A 21240-nucleotide genomic window follows, 5' to 3' on the forward strand; every position below is an offset into this window, starting at 1 on the left:
TTTTCTATGAGATAGTAAAAGAAGGTTCAAATTGAACAGCTGCTGTCAACGGCCATTCTAAGCTGAATGTGCTTGCTCTCGTCAGATCGCAGCAGCAATGCAGCTTAAGGCTTGGCAAGTACCAGCATGGGAGACTGGCTGGGAATCCCAAGTTCTGTTGACCTTTTTGAACCTGAAAATTGTTAGTTTCTCTGTCAAAGATGGTAAAAGAAGGTTCAAATTGAACAGCTGCTGTCAAGGGCCATTCTAAGCTGAATGTGCCGGCTCTCGTCAGATCGCAGCAGCAATGCAGCTAAAGGCTTGGCAAGTACCAGCATGGGAGACTGGCTGGGAATCCCAAGTTCCGTTGACCTTTTTGAACCTGAAAATTGTGTTAGTTTCTCTATGAGATAGTAAAAGAAGGTTCAAACTGAACAGCTGCTGTCAACGGCCATTCTAAGCTGAATGTGCCTGCTCTCGTCAGATCGCAGCAGCAATGCAGCTTAAGGCTTGGCAAGTACCAGCATGGGAGACTGGCTGGGAATCCCAAGTTCCGTTGACCTTTTTGAACCTGAAAATTGTGTTAGTTTCTCTATGAGATAGTAAAAGAAGGTTCAAATTGAACAACTGCTGTCAACGGCCATTCTAAGCTGAATGTGCCTGCTCTCGTCAGATCGCAGCAGCAATGCAGCTTAAGGCTTGGCAAGTACCAGCATGGGAGACTGGCTGGGAATCCCAAGTTCTGTTGACCTTTTTGAACCTGAAAATTGTTAGTTTCTCTGTCAAAGATGGTAAAAGAAGGTTCAAATTGAACAGCTGCTGTCAACGGCCATTCTAAGCTGAATGTGCCTGCTCTTGTCAGATCGCAGCAGCTTAAGGCTTGGCAAGTACCTGCATGGGAGACTGGCTGGGAATCCCAAGTTCCGTTGACCTTTTTGAACCTGAAAATTGTGTTAGTTTCTCTATGAGATAGTAAAAGAAGGTTCAAATTGAACAGCTGCTGTCAACGGCTGTTCTAAGCTGAATGTGCGTGCTCTTGTCGGATCACAGCAGCGATGCGGCTTAAGGCTTGGCAAGTACCAGCATGGGAGACTGGCTGTGAATCCTAAGTTCCGTTGACCTTTTTGAACCTGAAAATTGTGTTAGTTTCTCTATGAGATAGTAAAAGAAGGTTCAAACTGAACAGCTGCTGTCAACGGCCATTCTAAGCTGAATGTGCCTGCTCTTGTCAGATCGCAGCAGCTTAAGGCTTGGCAAGTACCAGCATGGGAGACTGGCTGGGAATCCCAAGTTCCGTTGAACTTTTTGAACCTGAAAATTGTGTTAGTTTCTCTATGAGATAGTAAAAGAAGGTTCAAATTGAACAGCTGCTGTCAACGGCCATTCTAAGCTGAATGTGCCTGCTCTCATCAGATCGCAGCAGCAATGCAGCTTAAGGCTTGGCAAGTACCAGCATGGGAGACTGGCTGGGAATCCCAAGTTCCGTTGACCTTTTTGAACCTGAAAATTGTGTTAGTTTCTCTATGAGATAGTAAAAGAAGGTTCAAATTGAACAGCTGCTGTCAACGGCCATTCTAAGCTGAATGTGCCTGCTCTCGTCAGATCGCAGCAGCAATGCAGCTTAAGGCTTGGCACGTACCAGCATGGGAGACTGGCTGGGAATCCCAAGTTCCGTTGACCTTTTTGAACCTGAAAATTGTGTTAGTTTCTCTATGAGATAGTAAAAGAAGGTTCAAATTGAACAGCTGCTGTCAACGGCCATTCTAAGCTGAATGTGCGTGCTCTTGTCGGATCACAGCAGCGATGCGGCTTAAGGCTTGGCAAGTACCAGCATGGGAGACTGGCTGTGAATCCCAAGTTCTGTTGACCTTTTTGAACCTGAAAATTGTGTTAGTTTCTCTATGAGATAGTAAAAGAAGGTTCAAACTGAACAGCTGCTGTCAACGGCCATTCTAAGCTGAATGTGCCTGCTCTCGTCAGATCGCAGCAGCAATGCAGCTTAAGGCTTGGCAAGTACCAGCATGGGAGACTGGCTGGGAATCCCAAGTTCTGTTGACCTTTTTGAACCTGAAAATTGTGTTAGTTTCTCTATGAGATAGTAAAAGAAGGTTCAAATTGAACAGCTGCTGTCAACGGCCATTCTAAGCTGAATGTGCCTGCTCTTGTCAGATCGCAGCAGCTTAAGGCTTGGCAAGTACCAGCATGGGAGACTGGCTGGGAAGCCCAAGTTCCGTTGACCTTTTTGAACCTGAAAATTGTGTTAGTTTCTCTATGAGATAGTAAAAGAAGGTTCAAATTGAACAGCTGCTGTCAACGGCCATTCTAAGCTGAATGTGCCTGCTCTCGTCAGATCGCAGCAGCAATGCAGCTTAAGGCTTGGCAAGTACCAGCATGGGAGACTGGCTGGGAATCCCAAGTTCCGTTGAGCTTTTTGAACCTGAAAATTGTGTTAGTTTCTCTATGAGATAGTAAAAGAAGGTTCAAACTGAACAGCTGCTATCAACGGCCATTCTAAGCTGAATGTGCCTGCTCTCGTCAGATCGCAGCAGCAATGCAGCTTAAGGCTTGGCAAGTACCAGCATGGGAGACTGGCTGGGAATCCCAAGTTCCGTTGACCTTTTTGAACCTGAAAATTGTGTTAGTTTCTCTATGAGATAGTAAAAGAAGGTTCAAATTGAACAGCTGCTGTCAACGGCCATTCTAAGCTGAATGTGCCTGCTCTCGTCAGATCGCAGCAGCAATGCAGCTTAAGGCTTGGCAAGTACCAGCATGGGAGACTGGCTGGGAATCCCAAGTTCTGTTGACCTTTTTGAACCTGAAAATTGTGTTAGTTTTTCTATGAGATAGTAAAAGAAGGTTCAAATTGAACAGCTGCTGTCAACGGCCATTCTAAGCTGAATGTGCTTGCTCTCGTCAGATCGCAGCAGCAATGCAGCTTAAGGCTTGGCAAGTACCAGCATGGGAGACTGGCTGGGAATCCCAAGTTCTGTTGACCTTTTTGAACCTGAAAATTGTTAGTTTCTCTGTCAAAGATGGTAAAAGAAGGTTCAAATTGAACAGCTGCTGTCAAGGGCCATTCTAAGCTGAATGTGCCGGCTCTCGTCAGATCGCAGCAGCAATGCAGCTAAAGGCTTGGCAAGTACCAGCATGGGAGACTGGCTGGGAATCCCAAGTTCCGTTGACCTTTTTGAACCTGAAAATTGTGTTAGTTTCTCTATGAGATAGTAAAAGAAGGTTCAAACTGAACAGCTGCTGTCAACGGCCATTCTAAGCTGAATGTGCCTGCTCTCGTCAGATCGCAGCAGCAATGCAGCTTAAGGCTTGGCAAGTACCAGCATGGGAGACTGGCTGGGAATCCCAAGTTCTGTTGACCTTTTTGAACCTGAAAATTGTTAGTTTCTCTGTCAAAGATGGTAAAAGAAGGTTCAAATTGAACAGCTGCTGTCAACGGCCATTCTAAGCTGAATGTGCCTGCTCTTGTCAGATCGCAGCAGCTTAAGGCTTGGCAAGTACCTGCATGGGAGACTGGCTGGGAATCCCAAGTTCCGTTGACCTTTTTGAACCTGAAAATTGTGTTAGTTTCTCTATGAGATAGTAAAAGAAGGTTCAAATTGAACAGCTGCTGTCAACGGCTGTTCTAAGCTGAATGTGCGTGCTCTTGTCGGATCACAGCAGCGATGCGGCTTAAGGCTTGGCAAGTACCAGCATGGGAGACTGGCTGTGAATCCTAAGTTCCGTTGACCTTTTTGAACCTGAAAATTGTGTTAGTTTCTCTATGAGATAGTGAAAGAAGGTTCAAACTGAACAGCTGCTGTCAACGGCCATTCTAAGCTGAATGTGCCTGCTCTCGTCAGATCGCAGCAGCAATGCAGCTTAAGGCTTGGCAAGTACCAGCATGGGAGACTGGCTGGGAATCCCAAGTTCTGTTGACTTTTTTGAACCTGAAAATTTTGTTAGTTTCTCTATGAGATAGTAAAAGAAGGTTCAAATTGAACAGCTGCTGTCAACGGCCATTCTAAGCTGAATGTGCCTGCTCTTGTCAGATCGCAACAGCTTAAGGCTTGGCAAGTACCAGCATGGGAGACTGGCTGGGAATCCCAAGTTCCGTTGACCTTTTTGAACCTGAAAATTGTGTTAGTTTCTCTATGAGATAGTAAAAGAAGGTTCAAATTGAACAGCTGCTGTCAACGGCCATTCTAAGCTGAATGTGCCTGCTCTCATCAGATCGCAGCAGCAATGCAGCTTAAGGCTTGGCAAGTACCAGCATGGGAGACTGGCTGGGAATCCCAACTTCCGTTGACCTTTTTGAACCTGAAAATTGTGTTAGTTTCTCTATGAGATAGTAAAAGAAGGTTCAAACTGAACAGCTGCTGTCAACGGCCATTCTAAGCTGAATGTGCCTGCTCTCGTCAGATCGCAGCAGCAATGCAGCTTAAGGCTTGGCAAGTACCAGCATGGGAGACTGGCTGGGAATCCCAAGTTCCGTTGACCTTTTTGAACCTGAAAATTGTGTTAGTTTCTCTATGAGATAGTAAAAGAAGGTTCAAATTGAACAGCTGCTGTCAACGGCCATTCTAAGCTGAATGTGCCTGCTCTCGTCAGATCGCAGCAGCAATGCAGCTTAAGGCTTGGCAAGTACCAGCATGGGAGACTGGCTGGGAATCCCAAGTTCTGTTGACCTTTTTGAACCTGAAAATTGTGTTAGTTTTTCTATGAGATAGTAAAAGAAGGTTCAAATTGAACAGCTGCTGTCAACGGCCATTCTAAGCTGAATGTGCCTGCTCTCGTCAGATCGCAGCAGCAATGCAGATTAAGGCTTGGCAAGTACCAGCATGGGAGACTGGCTGGGAATCCCAAGTTCTGTTGACCTTTTTGAACCTGAAAATTGTTAGTTTCTCTGTCAAAGATGGTAAAAGAAGGTTCAAATTGAAGAGCTGCTGTCAACGGCCATTCTAAGCTGAATGTGCCTGCTCTCGTCAGATCGCAGCAGCAATGCAGCTTAAGGCTTGGCAAGTACCAGCATGGGAGACTGGCTGGGAATCCCAAGTTCCGTTGACCTTTTTGAACCTGAAAATTGTGTTAGTTTCTCTATGAGATAGTAAAAGAAGGTTCAAACTGAACAGCTGCTGTCAACGGCCATTCTAAGCTGAATGTGCCTGCTCTCGTCAGATCGCAGCAGCAATGCAGCTTAAGGCTTGGCAAGTACCAGCATGGGAGACTGGCTGGGAATACCAAGTTCCGTTGACCTTTTTGAACCTGAAAATTGTGTTAGTTTCTCTATGAGATAGTAAAAGAAGGTTCAAACTGAACAGCTGCTGTCAACGGCCATTCTAAGCTGAATGTGCCTGCTCTCGTCACATCGCAGCAGCAATGCAGCTTAAGGCTTGGCAAGTACCAGCATGGGAGACTGGCTGAGAATCCCAAGTTCCGTTGACCTTTTTGAACCTGAAAATTGTGTTAGTTTCTCTATGAGATAGTAAAAGAAGGTTCAAATTGAACAGCTGCTGTCAACGGCCATTCTAAGCTGAATGTGCTTGCTCTCGTCAGATCGCAGCAGCAATGCAGCTTAAGGCTTGGCAAGTACCAGCATGGGAGACTGGCTGGGAATCCCAAGTTCTGTTGACCTTTTTGAACCTGAAAATTGTTAGTTTCTCTGTCAAAGATGGTAAAAGAAGGTTCAAATTGAACAGCTGCTGTCAACGGCCATTCTAAGCTGAATGTGCCTGCTCTCGTCAGATCGCAGCAGCAATGCAGCTTAAGGCTTGGCAAGTACCAGCATGGGAGACTGGCTGGGAATCCCAAGTTCCGTTGACCTTTTTGAACCTGAAAATTGTGTTAGTTTCTCTATGAGATAGTAAAAGAAGGTTCAAATTGAACAGCTGCTGTCAACGGCCATTCTAAGCTGAATGTGCCTGCTCTCGTCAGATCGCAGCAGCAATGCAGCTTAAGGCTTGGCAAGTACCAGCATGGGAGACTGGCTGGGAATCCCAAGTTCTGTTGACCTTTTTGAACCTGAAAATTGTTAGTTTCTCTGTCAAAGATGGTAAAAGAAGGTTCAAATTGAACAGCTGCTGTCAACGGCCATTCTAAGCTGAATGTGCCTGCTCTTGTCAGATCGCAGCAGCTTAAGGCTTGGCAAGTACCAGCATGGGAGACTGGCTGGGAATCCCAAGTTCTGTTGACCTTTTTGAACCTGAAAATTGTGTTAGTTTCTCTATGAGATAGTAAAAGAAGGTTCAAATTGAATAGCTGCTGTCAACGGCCATTCTAAGCTGAATGTGCGTGCTCTTGTCGGATCACAGCAGCGATGCGGCTTAAGGCTTGGCAAGTACCAGCATGGGAGACTGGCTGTGAATCCCAAGTTCCGTTGACCTTTTTGAACCTGAAAATTGTGTTAGTTTCTCTATTAGATAGTAAAAGAAGGTTCAAACTGAACAGCTGCTGTCAACGGCCATTCTAAGCTGAATGTGCCTGCTCTCGTCAGATCGCAGCAGCAATGCAGCTTAAGGCTTGGCAAGTACCAGCATGGGAGACTGGCTGGGAATCCCAAGTTCTGTTGACCTTTTTGAACCTGAAAATTGTGTTAGTTTCTCTATGAGATAGTAAAAGAAGGTTCAAATTGAACAGCTGCTGTCAACGGCCATTCTAAGCTGAATGTGCCTGCTCTTGTCAGATCGCAGCAGCTTAAGGCTTGGCAAGTACCAGCATGGGAGACTGGCTGGGAATCCCAAGTTCCGTTGAACTTTTTGAACCTGAAAATTGTGTTAGTTTCTCTATGAGATAGTAAAAGAAGGTTCAAATTGAACAGCTGCTGTCAACGGCCATTCTAAGCTGAATGTGCCTGCTCTCATCAGATCGCAGCAGCAATGCAGCTTAAGGCTTGGCAAGTACCAGCATGGGAGACTGGCTGGGAATCCCAAGTTCCGTTGACCTTTTTGAACCTGAAAATTGTGTTAGTTTCTCTATGAGATAGTAAAAGAAGGTTCAAATTGAACAGCTGCTGTCAACGGCCATTCTAAGCTGAATGTGCCTGCTCTCGTCAGATCGCAGCAGCAATGCAGCTTAAGGCTTGGCACGTACCAGCATGGGAGACTGGCTGGGAATCCCAAGTTCCGTTGACCTTTTTGAACCTGAAAATTGTGTTAGTTTCTCTATGAGATAGTAAAAGAAGGTTCAAATTGAACAGCTGCTGTCAACGGCCATTCTAAGCTGAATGTGCGTGCTCTTGTCGGATCACAGCAGCGATGCGGCTTAAGGCTTGGCAAGTACCAGCATGGGAGACTGGCTGTGAATCCCAAGTTCTGTTGACCTTTTTGAACCTGAAAATTGTGTTAGTTTCTCTATGAGATAGTAAAAGAAGGTTCAAACTGAACAGCTGCTGTCAACGGCCATTCTAAGCTGAATGTGCCTGCTCTCGTCAGATCGCAGCAGCAATGCAGCTTAAGGCTTGGCAAGTACCAGCATGGGAGACTGGCTGGGAATCCCAAGTTCTGTTGACCTTTTTGAACCTGAAAATTGTGTTAGTTTCTCTATGAGATAGTAAAAGAAGGTTCAAATTGAACAGCTGCTGTCAACGGCCATTCTAAGCTGAATGTGCCTGCTCTTGTCAGATCGCAGCAGCTTAAGGCTTGGCAAGTACCAGCATGGGAGACTGGCTGGGAAGCCCAAGTTCCGTTGACCTTTTTGAACCTGAAAATTGTGTTAGTTTCTCTATGAGATAGTAAAAGAAGGTTCAAATTGAACAGCTGCTGTCAACGGCCATTCTAAGCTGAATGTGCCTGCTCTCGTCAGATCGCAGCAGCAATGCAGCTTAAGGCTTGGCAAGTACCAGCATGGGAGACTGGCTGGGAATCCCAAGTTCCGTTGAGCTTTTTGAACCTGAAAATTGTGTTAGTTTCTCTATGAGATAGTAAAAGAAGGTTCAAACTGAACAGCTGCTATCAACGGCCATTCTAAGCTGAATGTGCCTGCTCTCGTCAGATCGCAGCAGCAATGCAGCTTAAGGCTTGGCAAGTACCAGCATGGGAGACTGGCTGGGAATCCCAAGTTCCGTTGACCTTTTTGAACCTGAAAATTGTGTTAGTTTCTCTATGAGATAGTAAAAGAAGGTTCAAATTGAACAGCTGCTGTCAACGGCCATTCTAAGCTGAATGTGCCTGCTCTCGTCAGATCGCAGCAGCAATGCAGCTTAAGGCTTGGCAAGTACCAGCATGGGAGACTGGCTGGGAATCCCAAGTTCTGTTGACCTTTTTGAACCTGAAAATTGTGTTAGTTTTTCTATGAGATAGTAAAAGAAGGTTCAAATTGAACAGCTGCTGTCAACGGCCATTCTAAGCTGAATGTGCTTGCTCTCGTCAGATCGCAGCAGCAATGCAGCTTAAGGCTTGGCAAGTACCAGCATGGGAGACTGGCTGGGAATCCCAAGTTCTGTTGACCTTTTTGAACCTGAAAATTGTTAGTTTCTCTGTCAAAGATGGTAAAAGAAGGTTCAAATTGAACAGCTGCTGTCAAGGGCCATTCTAAGCTGAATGTGCCGGCTCTCGTCAGATCGCAGCAGCAATGCAGCTAAAGGCTTGGCAAGTACCAGCATGGGAGACTGGCTGGGAATCCCAAGTTCCGTTGACCTTTTTGAACCTGAAAATTGTGTTAGTTTCTCTATGAGATAGTAAAAGAAGGTTCAAACTGAACAGCTGCTGTCAACGGCCATTCTAAGCTGAATGTGCCTGCTCTCGTCAGATCGCAGCAGCAATGCAGCTTAAGGCTTGGCAAGTACCAGCATGGGAGACTGGCTGGGAATCCCAAGTTCCGTTGACCTTTTTGAACCTGAAAATTGTGTTAGTTTCTCTATGAGATAGTAAAAGAAGGTTCAAATTGAACAACTGCTGTCAACGGCCATTCTAAGCTGAATGTGCCTGCTCTCGTCAGATCGCAGCAGCAATGCAGCTTAAGGCTTGGCAAGTACCAGCATGGGAGACTGGCTGGGAATCCCAAGTTCTGTTGACCTTTTTGAACCTGAAAATTGTTAGTTTCTCTGTCAAAGATGGTAAAAGAAGGTTCAAATTGAACAGCTGCTGTCAACGGCCATTCTAAGCTGAATGTGCCTGCTCTTGTCAGATCGCAGCAGCTTAAGGCTTGGCAAGTACCTGCATGGGAGACTGGCTGGGAATCCCAAGTTCCGTTGACCTTTTTGAACCTGAAAATTGTGTTAGTTTCTCTATGAGATAGTAAAAGAAGGTTCAAATTGAACAGCTGCTGTCAACGGCTGTTCTAAGCTGAATGTGCGTGCTCTTGTCGGATCACAGCAGCGATGCGGCTTAAGGCTTGGCAAGTACCAGCATGGGAGACTGGCTGTGAATCCTAAGTTCCGTTGACCTTTTTGAACCTGAAAATTGTGTTAGTTTCTCTATGAGATAGTAAAAGAAGGTTCAAACTGAACAGCTGCTGTCAACGGCCATTCTAAGCTGAATGTGCCTGCTCTCGTCAGATCGCAGCAGCAATGCAGCTTAAGGCTTGGCAAGTACCAGCATGGGAGACTGGCTGGGAATCCCAAGTTCTGTTGACTTTTTTGAACCTGAAAATTTTGTTAGTTTCTCTATGAGATAGTAAAAGAAGATTCAAATTGAACAGCTGCTGTCAACGGCCATTCTAAGCTGAATGTGCCTGCTCTTGTCAGATCGCAGCAGCTTAAGGCTTGGCAAGTACCAGCATGGGAGACTGGCTGGGAATCCCAAGTTCCGTTGACCTTTTTGAACCTGAAAATTGTGTTAGTTTCTCTATGAGATAGTAAAAGAAGGTTCAAATTGAACAGCTGCTGTCAACGGCCATTCTAAGCTGAATGTGCCTGCTCTCATCAGATCGCAGCAGCAATGCAGCTTAAGGCTTGGCAAGTACCAGCATGGGAGACTGGCTGGGAATCCCAACTTCCGTTGACCTTTTTGAACCTGAAAATTGTGTTAGTTTCTCTATGAGATAGTAAAAGAAGGTTCAAACTGAACAGCTGCTGTCAACGGCCATTCTAAGCTGAATGTGCCTGCTCTCGTCAGATCGCAGCAGCAATGCAGCTTAAGGCTTGGCAAGTACCAGCATGGGAGACTGGCTGGGAATCCCAAGTTCCGTTGACCTTTTTGAACCTGAAAATTGTGTTAGTTTCTCTATGAGATAGTAAAAGAAGGTTCAAATTGAACAGCTGCTGTCAACGGCCATTCTAAGCTGAATGTGCCTGCTCTCGTCAGATCGCAGCAGCAATGCAGCTTAAGGCTTGGCAAGTACCAGCATGGGAGACTGGCTGGGAATCCCAAGTTCTGTTGACCTTTTTGAACCTGAAAATTGTGTTAGTTTTTCTATGAGATAGTAAAAGAAGGTTCAAATTGAACAGCTGCTGTCAACGGCCATTCTAAGCTGAATGTGCCTGCTCTCGTCAGATCGCAGCAGCAATGCAGATTAAGGCTTGGCAAGTACCAGCATGGGAGACTGGCTGGGAATCCCAAGTTCTGTTGACCTTTTTGAACCTGAAAATTGTTAGTTTCTCTGTCAAAGATGGTAAAAGAAGGTTCAAATTGAAGAGCTGCTGTCAACGGCCATTCTAAGCTGAATGTGCCTGCTCTCGTCAGATCGCAGCAGCAATGCAGCTTAAGGCTTGGCAAGTACCAGCATGGGAGACTGGCTGGGAATCCCAAGTTCCGATGACCTTTTTGAACCTGAAAATTGTGTTAGTTTCTCTATGAGATAGTAAAAGAAGGTTCAAACTGAACAGCTGCTGTCAACGGCCATTCTAAGCTGAATGTGCCTGCTCTCGTCAGATCGCAGCAGCAATGCAGCTTAAGGCTTGGCAAGTACCAGCATGGGAGACTGGCTGGGAATACCAAGTTCCGTTGACCTTTTTGAACCTGAAAATTGTGTTAGATTCTCTATGAGATAGTAAAAGAAGGTTCAAACTGAACAGCTGCTGTCAACGGCCATTCTAAGCTGAATGTGCCTGCTCTCGTCACATCGCAGCAGCAATGCAGCTTAAGGCTTGGCAAGTACCAGCATGGGAGACTGGCTGAGAATCCCAAGTTCCGTTGACCTTTTTGAACCTGAAAATTGTGTTAGTTTCTCTATGAGATAGTAAAAGAAGGTTCAAATTGAACAGCTGCTGTCAACGGCCATTCTAAGCTGAATGTGCTTGCTCTCGTCAGATCGCAGCAGCAATGCAGCTTAAGGCTTGGCAAGTACCAGCATGGGAGACTGGCTGGGAATCCCAAGTTCTGTTGACCTTTTTGAACCTGAAAATTGTTAGTTTCTCTGTCAAAGATGGTAAAAGAAGGTTCAAATTGAACAGCTGCTGTCAACGGCCATTCTAAGCTGAATGTGCCTGCTCTCGTCAGATCGCAGCAGCAATGCAGCTTAAGGCTTGGCAAGTACCAGCATGGGAGACTGGCTGGGAATCCCAAGTTTCGTTGACCTTTTTGAACCTGAAAATTGTGTTAGTTTCTCTATGAGATAGTAAAAGAAGGTTCAAATTGAACAGCTGTTGTCAACGGCCATTCTAAGCTGAATGTGCGTGCTCTTGTCGGATCACAGCAGCGATGCGGCTTAAGGCTTGGCAAGTACCAGCATGGGAGACTGGCTGCGAATCCCAAGTTCCGTTGACCTTTTTGAACCTGAAAATTGTGTTAGTTTCTCTATGAGATAGTAAAAGAAGGTTCAAACTGAACAGCTGCTGTCAACGGCCATTCTAAGCTGAATGTGCCTGCTCTCGTCAGATCGCAGCAGCAATGCAGCTTAAGGCTTGGCAAGTACCAGCATGGGAGACTGGCTGGGAATCCCAAGTTCCGTTGACCTTTTTGAACCTGAAAATTGTGTTAGTTTCTCTATGAGATAGTAAAAGAAGGTTCAAATTGAACAGCTGCTGTCAACGGCCATTCTAAGCTGAATGTGCCTGCTCTCGTCAGATCGCAGCAGCAATGCAGCTTAAGGCTTGGCAAGTACCAGCATGGGAGACTGGCTGGGAATCCCAAGTTCTGTTGACCTTTTTGAACCTGAAAATTGTTAGTTTCTCTGTCAAAGATGGTAAAAGAAGGTTCAAATTGAACAGCTGCTGTCAACGGCCATTCTAAGCTGAATGTGCCTGCTCTTGTCAGATCGCAGCAGCTTAAGGCTTGGCAAGTACCAGCATGGGAGACTGGCTGGGAATCCCAAGTTCTGTTGACCTTTTTGAACCTGAAAATTGTGTTAGTTTCTCTATGAGATAGTAAAAGAAGGTTCAAATTGAATAGCTGCTGTCAACGGCCATTCTAAGCTGAATGTGCTCTTGTCGGATCACAGCAGCGATGCGGCTTAAGGCTTGGCAAGTACCAGCATGGGAGACTGGCTGTGAATCCCAAGTTCCGTTGACCTTTTTGAACCTGAAAATTGTGTTAGTTTCTCTATTAGATAGTAAAAGAAGGTTCAAACTGAACAGCTGCTGTCAACGGCCATTCTAAGCTGAATGTGCCTGCTCTCGTCAGATCGCAGCAGCAATGCAGCTTAAGGCTTGGCAAGTACCAGCATGGGAGACTGGCTGGGAATCCCAAGTTCTGTTGACCTTTTTGAACCTGAAAATTGTGTTAGTTTCTCTATGAGATAGTAAAAGAAGGTTCAAATTGAACAGCTGCTGTCAACGGCCATTCTAAGCTGAATGTGCCTGCTCTTGTCAGATCGCAGCAGCTTAAGGCTTGGCAAGTACCAGCATGGGAGACTGGCTGGGAATCCCAAGTTCCGTTGAACTTTTTGAACCTGAAAATTGTGTTAGTTTCTCTATGAGATAGTAAAAGAAGGTTCAAATTGAACAGCTGCTGTCAACGGCCATTCTAAGCTGAATGTGCCTGCTCTCATCAGATTGCAGCAGCAATGCAGCTTAAGGCTTGGCAAGTACCAGCATGGGAGACTGGCTGGGAATCCCAAGTTCCGTTGACCTTTTTGAACCTGAAAATTGTGTTAGTTTCTCTATGAGATAGTAAAAGAAGGTTCAAATTGAACAGCTGCTGTCAACGGCCATTCTAAGCTGAATGTGCCTGCTCTCGTCAGATCGCAGCAGCAATGCAGCTTAAGGCTTGGCACGTACCAGCATGGGAGACTGGCTGGGAATCCCAAGTTCCGTTGACCTTTTTGAACCTGAAAATTGTGTTAGTTTCTCTATGAGATAGTAAAAGAAGGTTCAAATTGAACAGCTGCTGTCAACGGCCATTCTAAGCTGAATGTGCGTGCTCTTGTCGGATCACAGCAGCGATGCGGCTTAAGGCTTGGCAAGTACCAGCATGGGAGACTGGCTGTGAATCCCAAGTTCTGTTGACCTTTTTGAACCTGAAAATTGTGTTAGTTTCTCTATGAGATAGTAAAAGAAGGTTCAAACTGAACAGCTGCTGTCAACGGCCATTCTAAGCTGAATGTGCCTGCTCTCGTCAGATCGCAGCAGCAATGCAGCTTAAGGCTTGGCAAGTACCAGCATGGGAGACTGGCTGGGAATCCCAAGTTCTGTTGACCTTTTTGAACCTGAAAATTGTGTTAGTTTCTCTATGAGATAGTAAAAGAAGGTTCAAATTGAACAGCTGCTGTCAACGGCCATTCTAAGCTGAATGTGCCTGCTCTTGTCAGATCGCAGCAGCTTAAGGCTTGGCAAGTACCAGCATGGGAGACTGGCTGGGAATCCCAAGTTCCGTTGACCTTTTTGAACCTGAAAATTGTGTTAGTTTCTCTATGAGATAGTAAAAGAAGGTTCAAATTGAACAGCTGCTGTCAACGGCCATTCTAAGCTGAATGTGCCTGCTCTCGTCAGATCGCAGCAGCAATGCAGCTTAAGGCTTGGCAAGTACCAGCATGGGAGACTGGCTGGGAATCCCAAGTTCCGTTGAGCTTTTTGAACCTGAAAATTGTGTTAGTTTCTCTATGAGATAGTAAAAGAAGGTTCAAACTGAACAGCTGCTATCAACGGCCATTCTAAGCTGAATGTGCCTGCTCTCGTCAGATCGCAGCAGCAATGCAGCTTAAGGCTTGGCAAGTACCAGCATGGGAGACTGGCTGGGAATCCCAAGTTCCGTTGACCTTTTTGAACCTGAAAATTGTGTTAGTTTCTCTATGAGATAGTAAAAGAAGGTTCAAACTGAACAGCTGCTGTCAACGGCCATTCTAAGCTGAATGTGCCTGCTCTCGTCAGATCGCAGTAGCAATGCAGCTTAAGGCTTGGCAAGTACCAGCATGGGAGACTGGCTGGGAATCCCAAGTTCCGTTGACCTTTTTGAACCTGAAAATTGTGTTAGTTTCTCTATGAGATAGTAAAAGAAGGTTCAAATTGAACAGCTGCTGTCAACGGCCATTCTAAGCTGAATGTGCCTGCTCTCATCAGATCGCAGCAGCAATGCAGCTTAAGGCTTGGCAAGTACCAGCATGGGAGACTGGCTGGGAATCCCAACTTCCGTTGACCTTTTTGAACCTGAAAATTGTGTTAGTTTCTCTATGAGATAGTAAAAGAAGGTTCAAACTGAACAGCTGCTGTCAACGGCCATTCTAAGCTGAATGTGCCTGCTCTCGTCAGATCGCAGCAGCAATGCAGCTTAAGGCTTGGCAAGTACCAGCATGGGAGACTGGCTGGGAATCCCAAGTTCCGTTGACCTTTTTGAACCTGAAAATTGTGTTAGTTTCTCTATGAGATAGTAAAAGAAGGTTCAAATTGAACAGCTGCTGTCAACGGCCATTCTAAGCTGAATGTGCCTGCTCTCGTCAGATCGCAGCAGCAATGCAGCTTAAGGCTTGGCAAGTACCAGCATGGGAGACTGGCTGGGAATCCCAAGTTCTGTTGACCTTTTTGAACCTGAAAATTGTGTTAGTTTTTCTATGAGATAGTAAAAGAAGGTTCAAATTGAACAGCTGCTGTCAACGGCCATTCTAAGCTGAATGTGCCTGCTCTCGTCAGATCGCAGCAGCAATGCAGATTAAGGCTTGGCAAGTACCAGCATGGGAGACTGGCTGGGAATCCCAAGTTCTGTTGACCTTTTTGAACCTGAAAATTGTTAGTTTCTCTGTCAAAGATGGTAAAAGAAGGTTCAAATTGAACAGCTGCTGTCAACGGCCATTCTAAGCTGAATGTGCCTGCTCTCGTCAGATCGCAGCAGCAATGCAGCTTAAGGCTTGGCAAGTACCAGCATGGGAGACTGGCTGGGAATCCCAAGTTCCGTTGACCTTTTTGAACCTGAAAATTGTGTTAGTTTCTCTATGAGATAGTAAAAGAAGGTTCAAACTGAACAGCTGCTGTCAACGGCCATTCTAAGCTGAATGTGCCTGCTCTCGTCAGATCGCAGCAGCAATGCAGCTTAAGGCTTGGCAAGTAACAGCATGGGAGACTGGCTGGGAATCCCAAGTTCCGTTGACCTTTTTGAACCTGAAAATTGTGTTAGTCTCTCTATGAGATAGTAAAAGAAGGTTCAAATTGAACAGCTGTTGTCAACGGCCATTCTAAGCTGAATGTGCCTGCTCTCGTCAGATCGCAGCAGCAATGCAGCTTAAGGCTTGGCAAGTACCAGCATGGGAGACTGGCTGGGAATCCCAAGTTCCGTTAACCTTTTTGAACCTGAAAATTGTGTTAGTTTCTCTATGAGATAGTAAAAGAAGGTTCAAATTGAACAGCTGCTGTCAACGGCCATTCTAAGCTGAATGTGCCTGCTCTCGTCAGATCGCAGCAGCAATGCAGCTTAAGGCTTGGCAAGTACCAGCATGGGAGACTGGCTGGGAATCCCAAGTTCTGTTGACCTTTTTGAACCTGAAAATTGTGTTAGTTTCTCTATGAGATAGTAAAAGAAGGTTCAAACTGAACAGCTGCAGTCAACGGCCATTCTAAGCTGAATGTGCCTGCTCTCGTCAGATCGCAGCAGCAATGCAGCTTAAGGCTTGGCAAGTACCAGCATGGGAGACTGGCTGAGAATCCCAAGTTCCGTTGACCTTTTTGAACCTGAAAATTGTGTTAGTTTCTCTATGAGATAGTAAAAGAAGGTTCAAATTGAACAGCTGCTGTCAACGGCCATTCTAAGCTGAATGTGCCTGCTCTCGTCAGATCGCAGCAGCAATGCAGCTTAAGGCTTGGCACGTACCAGCATGGGAGACTGGCTGGGAATCCCAAGTTCCGTTGACCTTTTTGAACCTGAAAATTGTGTTAGTTTCTCTATGAGATAGTAAAAGAAGGTTCAAATTGAACAGCTGCTGTCAACGGCCATTCTAAGCTGAATGTGCGTGCTCTTGTCGGATCACAGCAGCGATGCGGCTTAAGGCTTGGCAAGTACCAGCATGGGAGACTGGCTGTGAATCCCAAGTTCTGTTGACCTTTTTGAACCTGAAAATTGTGTTAGTTTCTCTATGAGATAGTAAAAGAAGGTTCAAACTGAACAGCTGCTGTCAACGGCCATTCTAAGCTGAATGTGCCTGCTCTCGTCAGATCGCAGCAGCAATGCAGCTTAAGGCTTGGCAAGTACCAGCATGGGAGACTGGCTGGGAATCCCAAGTTCTGTTGACCTTTTTGAACCTGAAAATTGTGTTAGTTTCTCTATGAGATAGTAAAAGAATTTTCAAATTGAACAGTTGCTGTCAACGGCCATTCTAAGCTGAATGTGCCTGCTCTTGTCAGATCGCAGCAGCTTAAGGCTTGGCAAGTACCAGCATGGGAGACTGGCTGGGAATCCCAAGTTCCGTTGACCTTTTTGAACCTGAAAATTGTGTTAGTTTCTCTATGAGATAGTAAAAGAAGGTTCAAATTGAACAGCTGCTGTCAACGGCCATTCTAAGCTGAATGTGCCTGCTCTCGTCAGATCGCAGCAGCAATGCAGCTTAAGGCTTGGCAAGTACCAGCATGGGAGACTGGCTGGGAATCCCAAGTTCCGTTGAGCTTTTTGAACCTGAAAATTGTGTTAGTTTCTCTATGAGATAGTAAAAGAAGGTTCAAACTGAACAGCTGCTATCAACGGCCATTCTAAGCTGAATGTGCCTGCTCTCGTCAGATCGCAGCAGCAATGCAGCTTAAGGCTTGGCAAGTACCAGCATGGGAGACTGGCTGGGAATCCCAAGTTCCGTTGACCTTTTTGAACCTGAAAATTGTGTTAGTTTCTCTATGAGATAGTAAAAGAAGGTTCAAATTGAACAGCTGCTGTCAACGGCCATTCTAAGCTGAATGTGCCTGCTCTCGTCAGATCGCAGCAGCAATGCAGCTTAAGGCTTGGCAAGTACCAGCATGGGAGACTGGCTGGGAATCCCAAGTTCTGTTGACCTTTTTGAACCTGAAAATTGTGTTAGTTTTTCTATGAGATAGTAAAAGAAGGTTCAAATTGAACAGCTGCTGTCAACGGCCATTCTAAGCTGAATGTGCTTGCTCTCGTCAGATCGCAGCAGCAATGCAGCTTAAGGCTTGGCAAGTACCAGCATGGGAGACTGGCTGGGAATCCCAAGTTCTGTTGACCTTTTTGAACCTGAAAATTGTTAGTTTCTCTGTCAAAGATGGTAAAAGAAGGTTCAAATTGAACAGCTGCTGTCAAGGGCCATTCTAAGCTGAATGTGCCGGCTCTCGTCAGATCGCAGCAGCAATGCAGCTAAAGGCTTGGCAAGTACCAGCATGGGAGACTGGCTGGGAATCCCAAGTTCCGTTGACCTTTTTGAACCTGAAAATTGTGTTAGTTTCTCTATGAGATAGTAAAAGAAGGTTCAAACTGAACAGCTGCTGTCAACGGCCATTCTAAGCTGAATGTGCCTGCTCTCGTCAGATCGCAGCAGCAATGCAGCTTAAGGCTTGGCAAGTACCAGCATGGGAGACTGGCTGGGAATCCCAAGTTCCGTTGACCTTTTTGAACCTGAAAATTGTGTTAGTTTCTCTATGAGATAGTAAAAGAAGGTTCAAATTGAACAGCTGCTGTCAACGGCCATTCTAAGCTGAATGTGCCTGCTCTCGTCAGATCGCAGCAGCAATGCAGCTTAAGGCTTGGCAAGTACCAGCATGGGAGACTGGCTGGGAATCCCAAGTTCTGTTGACTTTTTTGAACCTGAAAATTTTGTTAGTTTCTCTATGAGATAGTAAAAGAAGGTTCAAATTGAACAGCTGCTGTCAACGGCCATTCTAAGCTGAATGTGCCTGCTCTTGTCAGATCGCAGCAGCTTAAGGCTTGGCAAGTACCAGCATGGGAGACTGGCTGGGAATCCCAAGTTCCGTTGACCTTTTTGAACCTGAAAATTGTGTTAGTTTCTCTATGAGATAGTAAAAGAAGGTTCAAATTGAACAGCTGCTGTCAACGGCCATTCTAAGCTGAATGTGCCTGCTCTCGTCAGATCGCAGCAGCAATGCAGCTTAAGGCTTGGCAAGTACCAGCATGGGAGACTGGCTGGGAATCCCAAGTTCCGTTGACCTTTTTGAACCTGAAAATTGTGTTAGTTTCTCTATGAGATAGTAAAAGAAGGTTCAAATTGAACAGCTGCTGTCAACGGCCATTCTAAGCTGAATGTGCCTGCTCTCGTCAGATCGCAGCAGCAATGCAGCTTAAGGCTTGGCAAGTACCAGCATGGGAGACTGGCTGGGAATCCCAAGTTCTGTTGACCTTTTTGAACCTGAAAATTGTGTTAGTTTTTCTATGAGATAGTAAAAGAAGGTTCAAATTGAACAGCTGCTGTCAACGGCCATTCTAAGCTGAATGTGCCTGCTCTCGTCAGATCGCAGCAGCAATGCAGATTAAGGCTTGGCAAGTACCAGCATGGGAGACTGGCTGGGAATCCCAAGTTCTGTTGACCTTTTTGAACCTGAAAATTGTTAGTTTCTCTGTCAAAGATGGTAAAAGAAGGTTCAAATTGAACAGCTGCTGTCAACGGCCATTCTAAGCTGAATGTGCCTGCTCTCGTCAGATCGCAGCAGCAATGCAGCTTAAGGCTTGGCAAGTACCAGCATGGGAGACTGGCTGGGAATCCCAAGTTCCGTTGACCTTTTTGAACCTGAAAATTGTGTTAGTTTCTCTATGAGATAGTAAAAGAAGGTTCAAACTGAACAGCTGCTGTCAACGGCCATTCTAAGCTGAATGTGCCTGCTCTCGTCAGATCGCAGCAGCAATGCAGCTTAAGGCTTGGCAAGTACCAGCATGGGAGACTGGCTGGGAATACCAAGTTCCGTTGACCTTTTTGAACCTGAAAATTGTGTTAGTTTCTCTATGAGATAGTAAAAGAAGGTTCAAACTGAACAGCTGCTGTCAACGGCCATTCTAAGCTGAATGTGCCTGCTCTCGTCACATCGCAGCAGCAATGCAGCTTAAGGCTTGGCAAGTACCAGCATGGGAGACTGGCTGAGAATCCCAAGTTCCGTTGACCTTTTTGAACCTGAAAATTGTGTTAGTTTCTCTATGAGATAGTAAAAGAAGGTTCAAATTGAACAGCTGCTGTCAACGGCCATTCTAAGCTGAATGTGCTTGCTCTCGTCAGATCGCAGCAGCAATGCAGCTTAAGGCTTGGCAAGTACCAGCATGGGAGACTGGCTGGGAATCCCAAGTTCTGTTGACCTTTTTGAACCTGAAAATTGTTAGTTTCTCTGTCAAAGATGGTAAAAGAAGGTTCAAATTGAACAGCTGCTGTCAACGGCCATTCTAAGCTGAATGTGCCTGCTCTCGTCAGATCGCAGCAGCAATGCAGCTTAAGGCTTGGCAAGTACCAGCATGGGAGACTGGCTGGGAATCCCAAGTTTCGTTGACCTTTTTGAACCTGAAAATTGTGTTAGTTTCTCTATGAGATAGTAAAAGAAGGTTCAAATTGAACAGCTGTTGTCAACGGCCATTCTAAGCTGAATGTGCGTGCTCTTGTCGGATCACAGCAGCGATGCGGCTTAAGGCTTGGCAAGTACCAGCATGGGAGACTGGCTGCGAATCCCAAGTTCCGTTGACCTTTTTGAACCTGAAAATTGTGTTAGTTTCTCTATGAGATAGTAAAAGAAGGTTCAAACTGAACAGCTGCTGTCAACGGCCATTCTAAGCTGAATGTGCCTGCTCTCGTCAGATCGCAGCAGCAATGCAGCTTAAGGCTTGGCAAGTACCAGCATGGGAGACTGGTTGGGAATCCCAAGTTCCGTTGACCTTTTTGAACCTGAAAATTGTGTTAGTTTCTCTATGAGATAGTAAAAGAAGGTTCAAATTGAACAGCTGCTGTCAACGGCCATTCTAAGCTGAATGTGCCTGCTCTCGTCAGATCGCAGCAGCAATGCAGCTTAAGGCTTGGCAAGTACCAGCATGGGAGACTGGCTGGGAATCCCAAGTTCTGTTGACCTTTTTGAACCTGAAAATTGTTAGTTTCTCTGTCAAAGATGGTAAAAGAAGGTTCAAATTGAACAGCTGCTGTCAACGGCCATTCTAAGCTGAATGTGCCTGCTCTTGTCAGATCGCAGCAGCTTAAGGCTTGGCAAGTACCAGCATGGGAGACTGGCTGGGAATCCCAAGTTCTGTTGACCTTTTTGAACCTGAAAATTGTGTTAGTTTCTCTATGAGATAGTAAAAGAAGGTTCAAATTGAATAGCTGCTGTCAACGGCCATTCTAAGCTGAATGTGCGTGCTCTTGTCGGATCACAGCAGCGATGCGGCTTAAGGCTTGGCAAGTACCAGCATGGGAGACTGGCTGTGAATCCCAAGTTCCGTTGACCTTTTTGAACCTGAAAATTGTGTTAGTTTCTCTATTAGATAGTAAAAGAAGGTTCAAACTGAACAGCTGCTGTCAACGGCCATTCTAAGCTGAATGTGCCTGCTCTCGTCAGATCGCAGCAGCAATGCAGCTTAAGGCTTGGCAAGTACCAGCATGGGAGACTGGCTGGGAATCCCAAGTTCTGTTGACCTTTTTGAACCTGAAAATTGTGTTAGTTTCTCTATGAGATAGTAAAAGAAGGTTCAAATTGAACAGCTGCTGTCAACGGCCATTCTAAGCTGAATGTGCCTGCTCTTGTCAGATCGCAGCAGCTTAAGGCTTGGCAAGTACCAGCATGGGAGACTGGCTGGGAATCCCAAGTTCCGTTGAACTTTTTGAACCTGAAAATTGTGTTAGTTTCTCTATGAGATAGTAAAAGAAGGTTCAAATTGAACAGCTGCTGTCAACGGCCATTCTAAGCTGAATGTGCCTGCTCTCATCAGATCGCAGCAGCAATGCAGCTTAAGGCTTGGCAAGTACCAGCATGGGAGACTGGCTGGGAATCCCAAGTTCCGTTGACCTTTTTGAACCTGAAAATTGTGTTAGTTTCTCTATGAGATAGTAAAAGAA

General features: G+C 45.7%; 81 pseudogenes; all 81 read left to right on the forward strand.

The window, feature by feature from the left end:
• Window positions 1-44: 44 nt before the first annotated feature.
• On the forward strand, window positions 45-163 carry LOC140085332 (5S ribosomal RNA; annotated as a pseudogene).
• Window positions 164-233: 70 nt separating this feature from the next.
• LOC140098557 (5S ribosomal RNA) lies at window positions 234-352 on the forward strand (annotated as a pseudogene).
• A 70-nt stretch (window positions 353-422) lies between these two features.
• LOC140101612 (5S ribosomal RNA) lies at window positions 423-541 on the forward strand (annotated as a pseudogene).
• Window positions 542-611: 70 nt separating this feature from the next.
• Window positions 612-730, forward strand: LOC140081216 (5S ribosomal RNA; annotated as a pseudogene).
• Window positions 731-1351: 621 nt separating this feature from the next.
• On the forward strand, window positions 1352-1470 carry LOC140101661 (5S ribosomal RNA; annotated as a pseudogene).
• Window positions 1471-1540: 70 nt separating this feature from the next.
• On the forward strand, window positions 1541-1659 carry LOC140086202 (5S ribosomal RNA; annotated as a pseudogene).
• A 259-nt stretch (window positions 1660-1918) lies between these two features.
• On the forward strand, window positions 1919-2037 carry LOC140081217 (5S ribosomal RNA; annotated as a pseudogene).
• Window positions 2038-2288: 251 nt separating this feature from the next.
• Window positions 2289-2407, forward strand: LOC140088328 (5S ribosomal RNA; annotated as a pseudogene).
• A 70-nt stretch (window positions 2408-2477) lies between these two features.
• LOC140085075 (5S ribosomal RNA) lies at window positions 2478-2596 on the forward strand (annotated as a pseudogene).
• Window positions 2597-2666: 70 nt separating this feature from the next.
• LOC140081218 (5S ribosomal RNA) lies at window positions 2667-2785 on the forward strand (annotated as a pseudogene).
• Window positions 2786-2855: 70 nt separating this feature from the next.
• On the forward strand, window positions 2856-2974 carry LOC140085333 (5S ribosomal RNA; annotated as a pseudogene).
• Window positions 2975-3044: 70 nt separating this feature from the next.
• Window positions 3045-3163, forward strand: LOC140098559 (5S ribosomal RNA; annotated as a pseudogene).
• Window positions 3164-3233: 70 nt separating this feature from the next.
• On the forward strand, window positions 3234-3352 carry LOC140081219 (5S ribosomal RNA; annotated as a pseudogene).
• A 440-nt stretch (window positions 3353-3792) lies between these two features.
• LOC140082114 (5S ribosomal RNA) lies at window positions 3793-3911 on the forward strand (annotated as a pseudogene).
• Window positions 3912-4162: 251 nt separating this feature from the next.
• On the forward strand, window positions 4163-4281 carry LOC140092147 (5S ribosomal RNA; annotated as a pseudogene).
• Window positions 4282-4351: 70 nt separating this feature from the next.
• Window positions 4352-4470, forward strand: LOC140101614 (5S ribosomal RNA; annotated as a pseudogene).
• Window positions 4471-4540: 70 nt separating this feature from the next.
• Window positions 4541-4659, forward strand: LOC140081220 (5S ribosomal RNA; annotated as a pseudogene).
• A 70-nt stretch (window positions 4660-4729) lies between these two features.
• Window positions 4730-4848, forward strand: LOC140089363 (5S ribosomal RNA; annotated as a pseudogene).
• A 70-nt stretch (window positions 4849-4918) lies between these two features.
• On the forward strand, window positions 4919-5037 carry LOC140101615 (5S ribosomal RNA; annotated as a pseudogene).
• Window positions 5038-5107: 70 nt separating this feature from the next.
• On the forward strand, window positions 5108-5226 carry LOC140078950 (5S ribosomal RNA; annotated as a pseudogene).
• A 259-nt stretch (window positions 5227-5485) lies between these two features.
• Window positions 5486-5604, forward strand: LOC140085334 (5S ribosomal RNA; annotated as a pseudogene).
• Window positions 5605-5674: 70 nt separating this feature from the next.
• Window positions 5675-5793, forward strand: LOC140101616 (5S ribosomal RNA; annotated as a pseudogene).
• Window positions 5794-5863: 70 nt separating this feature from the next.
• LOC140081222 (5S ribosomal RNA) lies at window positions 5864-5982 on the forward strand (annotated as a pseudogene).
• Window positions 5983-6422: 440 nt separating this feature from the next.
• LOC140081224 (5S ribosomal RNA) lies at window positions 6423-6541 on the forward strand (annotated as a pseudogene).
• Window positions 6542-6792: 251 nt separating this feature from the next.
• Window positions 6793-6911, forward strand: LOC140101673 (5S ribosomal RNA; annotated as a pseudogene).
• A 70-nt stretch (window positions 6912-6981) lies between these two features.
• On the forward strand, window positions 6982-7100 carry LOC140086204 (5S ribosomal RNA; annotated as a pseudogene).
• A 259-nt stretch (window positions 7101-7359) lies between these two features.
• On the forward strand, window positions 7360-7478 carry LOC140081225 (5S ribosomal RNA; annotated as a pseudogene).
• A 251-nt stretch (window positions 7479-7729) lies between these two features.
• LOC140088329 (5S ribosomal RNA) lies at window positions 7730-7848 on the forward strand (annotated as a pseudogene).
• A 70-nt stretch (window positions 7849-7918) lies between these two features.
• On the forward strand, window positions 7919-8037 carry LOC140085076 (5S ribosomal RNA; annotated as a pseudogene).
• A 70-nt stretch (window positions 8038-8107) lies between these two features.
• Window positions 8108-8226, forward strand: LOC140081226 (5S ribosomal RNA; annotated as a pseudogene).
• A 70-nt stretch (window positions 8227-8296) lies between these two features.
• Window positions 8297-8415, forward strand: LOC140085335 (5S ribosomal RNA; annotated as a pseudogene).
• A 70-nt stretch (window positions 8416-8485) lies between these two features.
• Window positions 8486-8604, forward strand: LOC140098561 (5S ribosomal RNA; annotated as a pseudogene).
• A 70-nt stretch (window positions 8605-8674) lies between these two features.
• LOC140101617 (5S ribosomal RNA) lies at window positions 8675-8793 on the forward strand (annotated as a pseudogene).
• Window positions 8794-8863: 70 nt separating this feature from the next.
• Window positions 8864-8982, forward strand: LOC140081227 (5S ribosomal RNA; annotated as a pseudogene).
• A 440-nt stretch (window positions 8983-9422) lies between these two features.
• On the forward strand, window positions 9423-9541 carry LOC140082115 (5S ribosomal RNA; annotated as a pseudogene).
• A 251-nt stretch (window positions 9542-9792) lies between these two features.
• Window positions 9793-9911, forward strand: LOC140092148 (5S ribosomal RNA; annotated as a pseudogene).
• Window positions 9912-9981: 70 nt separating this feature from the next.
• LOC140101619 (5S ribosomal RNA) lies at window positions 9982-10100 on the forward strand (annotated as a pseudogene).
• A 70-nt stretch (window positions 10101-10170) lies between these two features.
• LOC140081228 (5S ribosomal RNA) lies at window positions 10171-10289 on the forward strand (annotated as a pseudogene).
• Window positions 10290-10359: 70 nt separating this feature from the next.
• On the forward strand, window positions 10360-10478 carry LOC140089366 (5S ribosomal RNA; annotated as a pseudogene).
• Window positions 10479-10548: 70 nt separating this feature from the next.
• On the forward strand, window positions 10549-10667 carry LOC140090198 (5S ribosomal RNA; annotated as a pseudogene).
• Window positions 10668-10737: 70 nt separating this feature from the next.
• LOC140078961 (5S ribosomal RNA) lies at window positions 10738-10856 on the forward strand (annotated as a pseudogene).
• A 259-nt stretch (window positions 10857-11115) lies between these two features.
• Window positions 11116-11234, forward strand: LOC140085337 (5S ribosomal RNA; annotated as a pseudogene).
• A 70-nt stretch (window positions 11235-11304) lies between these two features.
• LOC140083500 (5S ribosomal RNA) lies at window positions 11305-11423 on the forward strand (annotated as a pseudogene).
• A 259-nt stretch (window positions 11424-11682) lies between these two features.
• LOC140101620 (5S ribosomal RNA) lies at window positions 11683-11801 on the forward strand (annotated as a pseudogene).
• A 70-nt stretch (window positions 11802-11871) lies between these two features.
• Window positions 11872-11990, forward strand: LOC140081229 (5S ribosomal RNA; annotated as a pseudogene).
• Window positions 11991-12426: 436 nt separating this feature from the next.
• On the forward strand, window positions 12427-12545 carry LOC140081230 (5S ribosomal RNA; annotated as a pseudogene).
• A 251-nt stretch (window positions 12546-12796) lies between these two features.
• LOC140084077 (5S ribosomal RNA) lies at window positions 12797-12915 on the forward strand (annotated as a pseudogene).
• Window positions 12916-12985: 70 nt separating this feature from the next.
• Window positions 12986-13104, forward strand: LOC140086205 (5S ribosomal RNA; annotated as a pseudogene).
• A 259-nt stretch (window positions 13105-13363) lies between these two features.
• Window positions 13364-13482, forward strand: LOC140081231 (5S ribosomal RNA; annotated as a pseudogene).
• Window positions 13483-13733: 251 nt separating this feature from the next.
• LOC140088330 (5S ribosomal RNA) lies at window positions 13734-13852 on the forward strand (annotated as a pseudogene).
• A 70-nt stretch (window positions 13853-13922) lies between these two features.
• Window positions 13923-14041, forward strand: LOC140085077 (5S ribosomal RNA; annotated as a pseudogene).
• A 70-nt stretch (window positions 14042-14111) lies between these two features.
• On the forward strand, window positions 14112-14230 carry LOC140078438 (5S ribosomal RNA; annotated as a pseudogene).
• Window positions 14231-14300: 70 nt separating this feature from the next.
• LOC140092149 (5S ribosomal RNA) lies at window positions 14301-14419 on the forward strand (annotated as a pseudogene).
• A 70-nt stretch (window positions 14420-14489) lies between these two features.
• Window positions 14490-14608, forward strand: LOC140101621 (5S ribosomal RNA; annotated as a pseudogene).
• A 70-nt stretch (window positions 14609-14678) lies between these two features.
• On the forward strand, window positions 14679-14797 carry LOC140081232 (5S ribosomal RNA; annotated as a pseudogene).
• A 70-nt stretch (window positions 14798-14867) lies between these two features.
• On the forward strand, window positions 14868-14986 carry LOC140089367 (5S ribosomal RNA; annotated as a pseudogene).
• A 70-nt stretch (window positions 14987-15056) lies between these two features.
• Window positions 15057-15175, forward strand: LOC140101622 (5S ribosomal RNA; annotated as a pseudogene).
• A 70-nt stretch (window positions 15176-15245) lies between these two features.
• LOC140091489 (5S ribosomal RNA) lies at window positions 15246-15364 on the forward strand (annotated as a pseudogene).
• A 70-nt stretch (window positions 15365-15434) lies between these two features.
• Window positions 15435-15553, forward strand: LOC140086684 (5S ribosomal RNA; annotated as a pseudogene).
• A 70-nt stretch (window positions 15554-15623) lies between these two features.
• On the forward strand, window positions 15624-15742 carry LOC140081233 (5S ribosomal RNA; annotated as a pseudogene).
• A 70-nt stretch (window positions 15743-15812) lies between these two features.
• Window positions 15813-15931, forward strand: LOC140086144 (5S ribosomal RNA; annotated as a pseudogene).
• A 70-nt stretch (window positions 15932-16001) lies between these two features.
• LOC140086206 (5S ribosomal RNA) lies at window positions 16002-16120 on the forward strand (annotated as a pseudogene).
• A 259-nt stretch (window positions 16121-16379) lies between these two features.
• LOC140081235 (5S ribosomal RNA) lies at window positions 16380-16498 on the forward strand (annotated as a pseudogene).
• A 251-nt stretch (window positions 16499-16749) lies between these two features.
• On the forward strand, window positions 16750-16868 carry LOC140088332 (5S ribosomal RNA; annotated as a pseudogene).
• A 70-nt stretch (window positions 16869-16938) lies between these two features.
• LOC140085078 (5S ribosomal RNA) lies at window positions 16939-17057 on the forward strand (annotated as a pseudogene).
• A 70-nt stretch (window positions 17058-17127) lies between these two features.
• LOC140081236 (5S ribosomal RNA) lies at window positions 17128-17246 on the forward strand (annotated as a pseudogene).
• A 70-nt stretch (window positions 17247-17316) lies between these two features.
• Window positions 17317-17435, forward strand: LOC140085338 (5S ribosomal RNA; annotated as a pseudogene).
• Window positions 17436-17505: 70 nt separating this feature from the next.
• Window positions 17506-17624, forward strand: LOC140098562 (5S ribosomal RNA; annotated as a pseudogene).
• A 70-nt stretch (window positions 17625-17694) lies between these two features.
• Window positions 17695-17813, forward strand: LOC140101623 (5S ribosomal RNA; annotated as a pseudogene).
• A 70-nt stretch (window positions 17814-17883) lies between these two features.
• LOC140082116 (5S ribosomal RNA) lies at window positions 17884-18002 on the forward strand (annotated as a pseudogene).
• Window positions 18003-18253: 251 nt separating this feature from the next.
• On the forward strand, window positions 18254-18372 carry LOC140101626 (5S ribosomal RNA; annotated as a pseudogene).
• A 70-nt stretch (window positions 18373-18442) lies between these two features.
• On the forward strand, window positions 18443-18561 carry LOC140081238 (5S ribosomal RNA; annotated as a pseudogene).
• A 70-nt stretch (window positions 18562-18631) lies between these two features.
• Window positions 18632-18750, forward strand: LOC140089368 (5S ribosomal RNA; annotated as a pseudogene).
• Window positions 18751-18820: 70 nt separating this feature from the next.
• On the forward strand, window positions 18821-18939 carry LOC140101627 (5S ribosomal RNA; annotated as a pseudogene).
• Window positions 18940-19009: 70 nt separating this feature from the next.
• On the forward strand, window positions 19010-19128 carry LOC140078972 (5S ribosomal RNA; annotated as a pseudogene).
• A 259-nt stretch (window positions 19129-19387) lies between these two features.
• LOC140085339 (5S ribosomal RNA) lies at window positions 19388-19506 on the forward strand (annotated as a pseudogene).
• A 70-nt stretch (window positions 19507-19576) lies between these two features.
• LOC140083502 (5S ribosomal RNA) lies at window positions 19577-19695 on the forward strand (annotated as a pseudogene).
• A 259-nt stretch (window positions 19696-19954) lies between these two features.
• On the forward strand, window positions 19955-20073 carry LOC140081620 (5S ribosomal RNA; annotated as a pseudogene).
• A 70-nt stretch (window positions 20074-20143) lies between these two features.
• Window positions 20144-20262, forward strand: LOC140081239 (5S ribosomal RNA; annotated as a pseudogene).
• A 440-nt stretch (window positions 20263-20702) lies between these two features.
• On the forward strand, window positions 20703-20821 carry LOC140081240 (5S ribosomal RNA; annotated as a pseudogene).
• Window positions 20822-21072: 251 nt separating this feature from the next.
• On the forward strand, window positions 21073-21191 carry LOC140101686 (5S ribosomal RNA; annotated as a pseudogene).
• Window positions 21192-21240: the final 49 nt, after the last annotated feature.

Source organism: Engystomops pustulosus, chromosome 9 (genome assembly GCF_040894005.1).
Source record: "Engystomops pustulosus chromosome 9, aEngPut4.maternal, whole genome shotgun sequence".
NCBI classification, from domain to species: domain Eukaryota; kingdom Metazoa; phylum Chordata; class Amphibia; order Anura; family Leptodactylidae; genus Engystomops; species Engystomops pustulosus.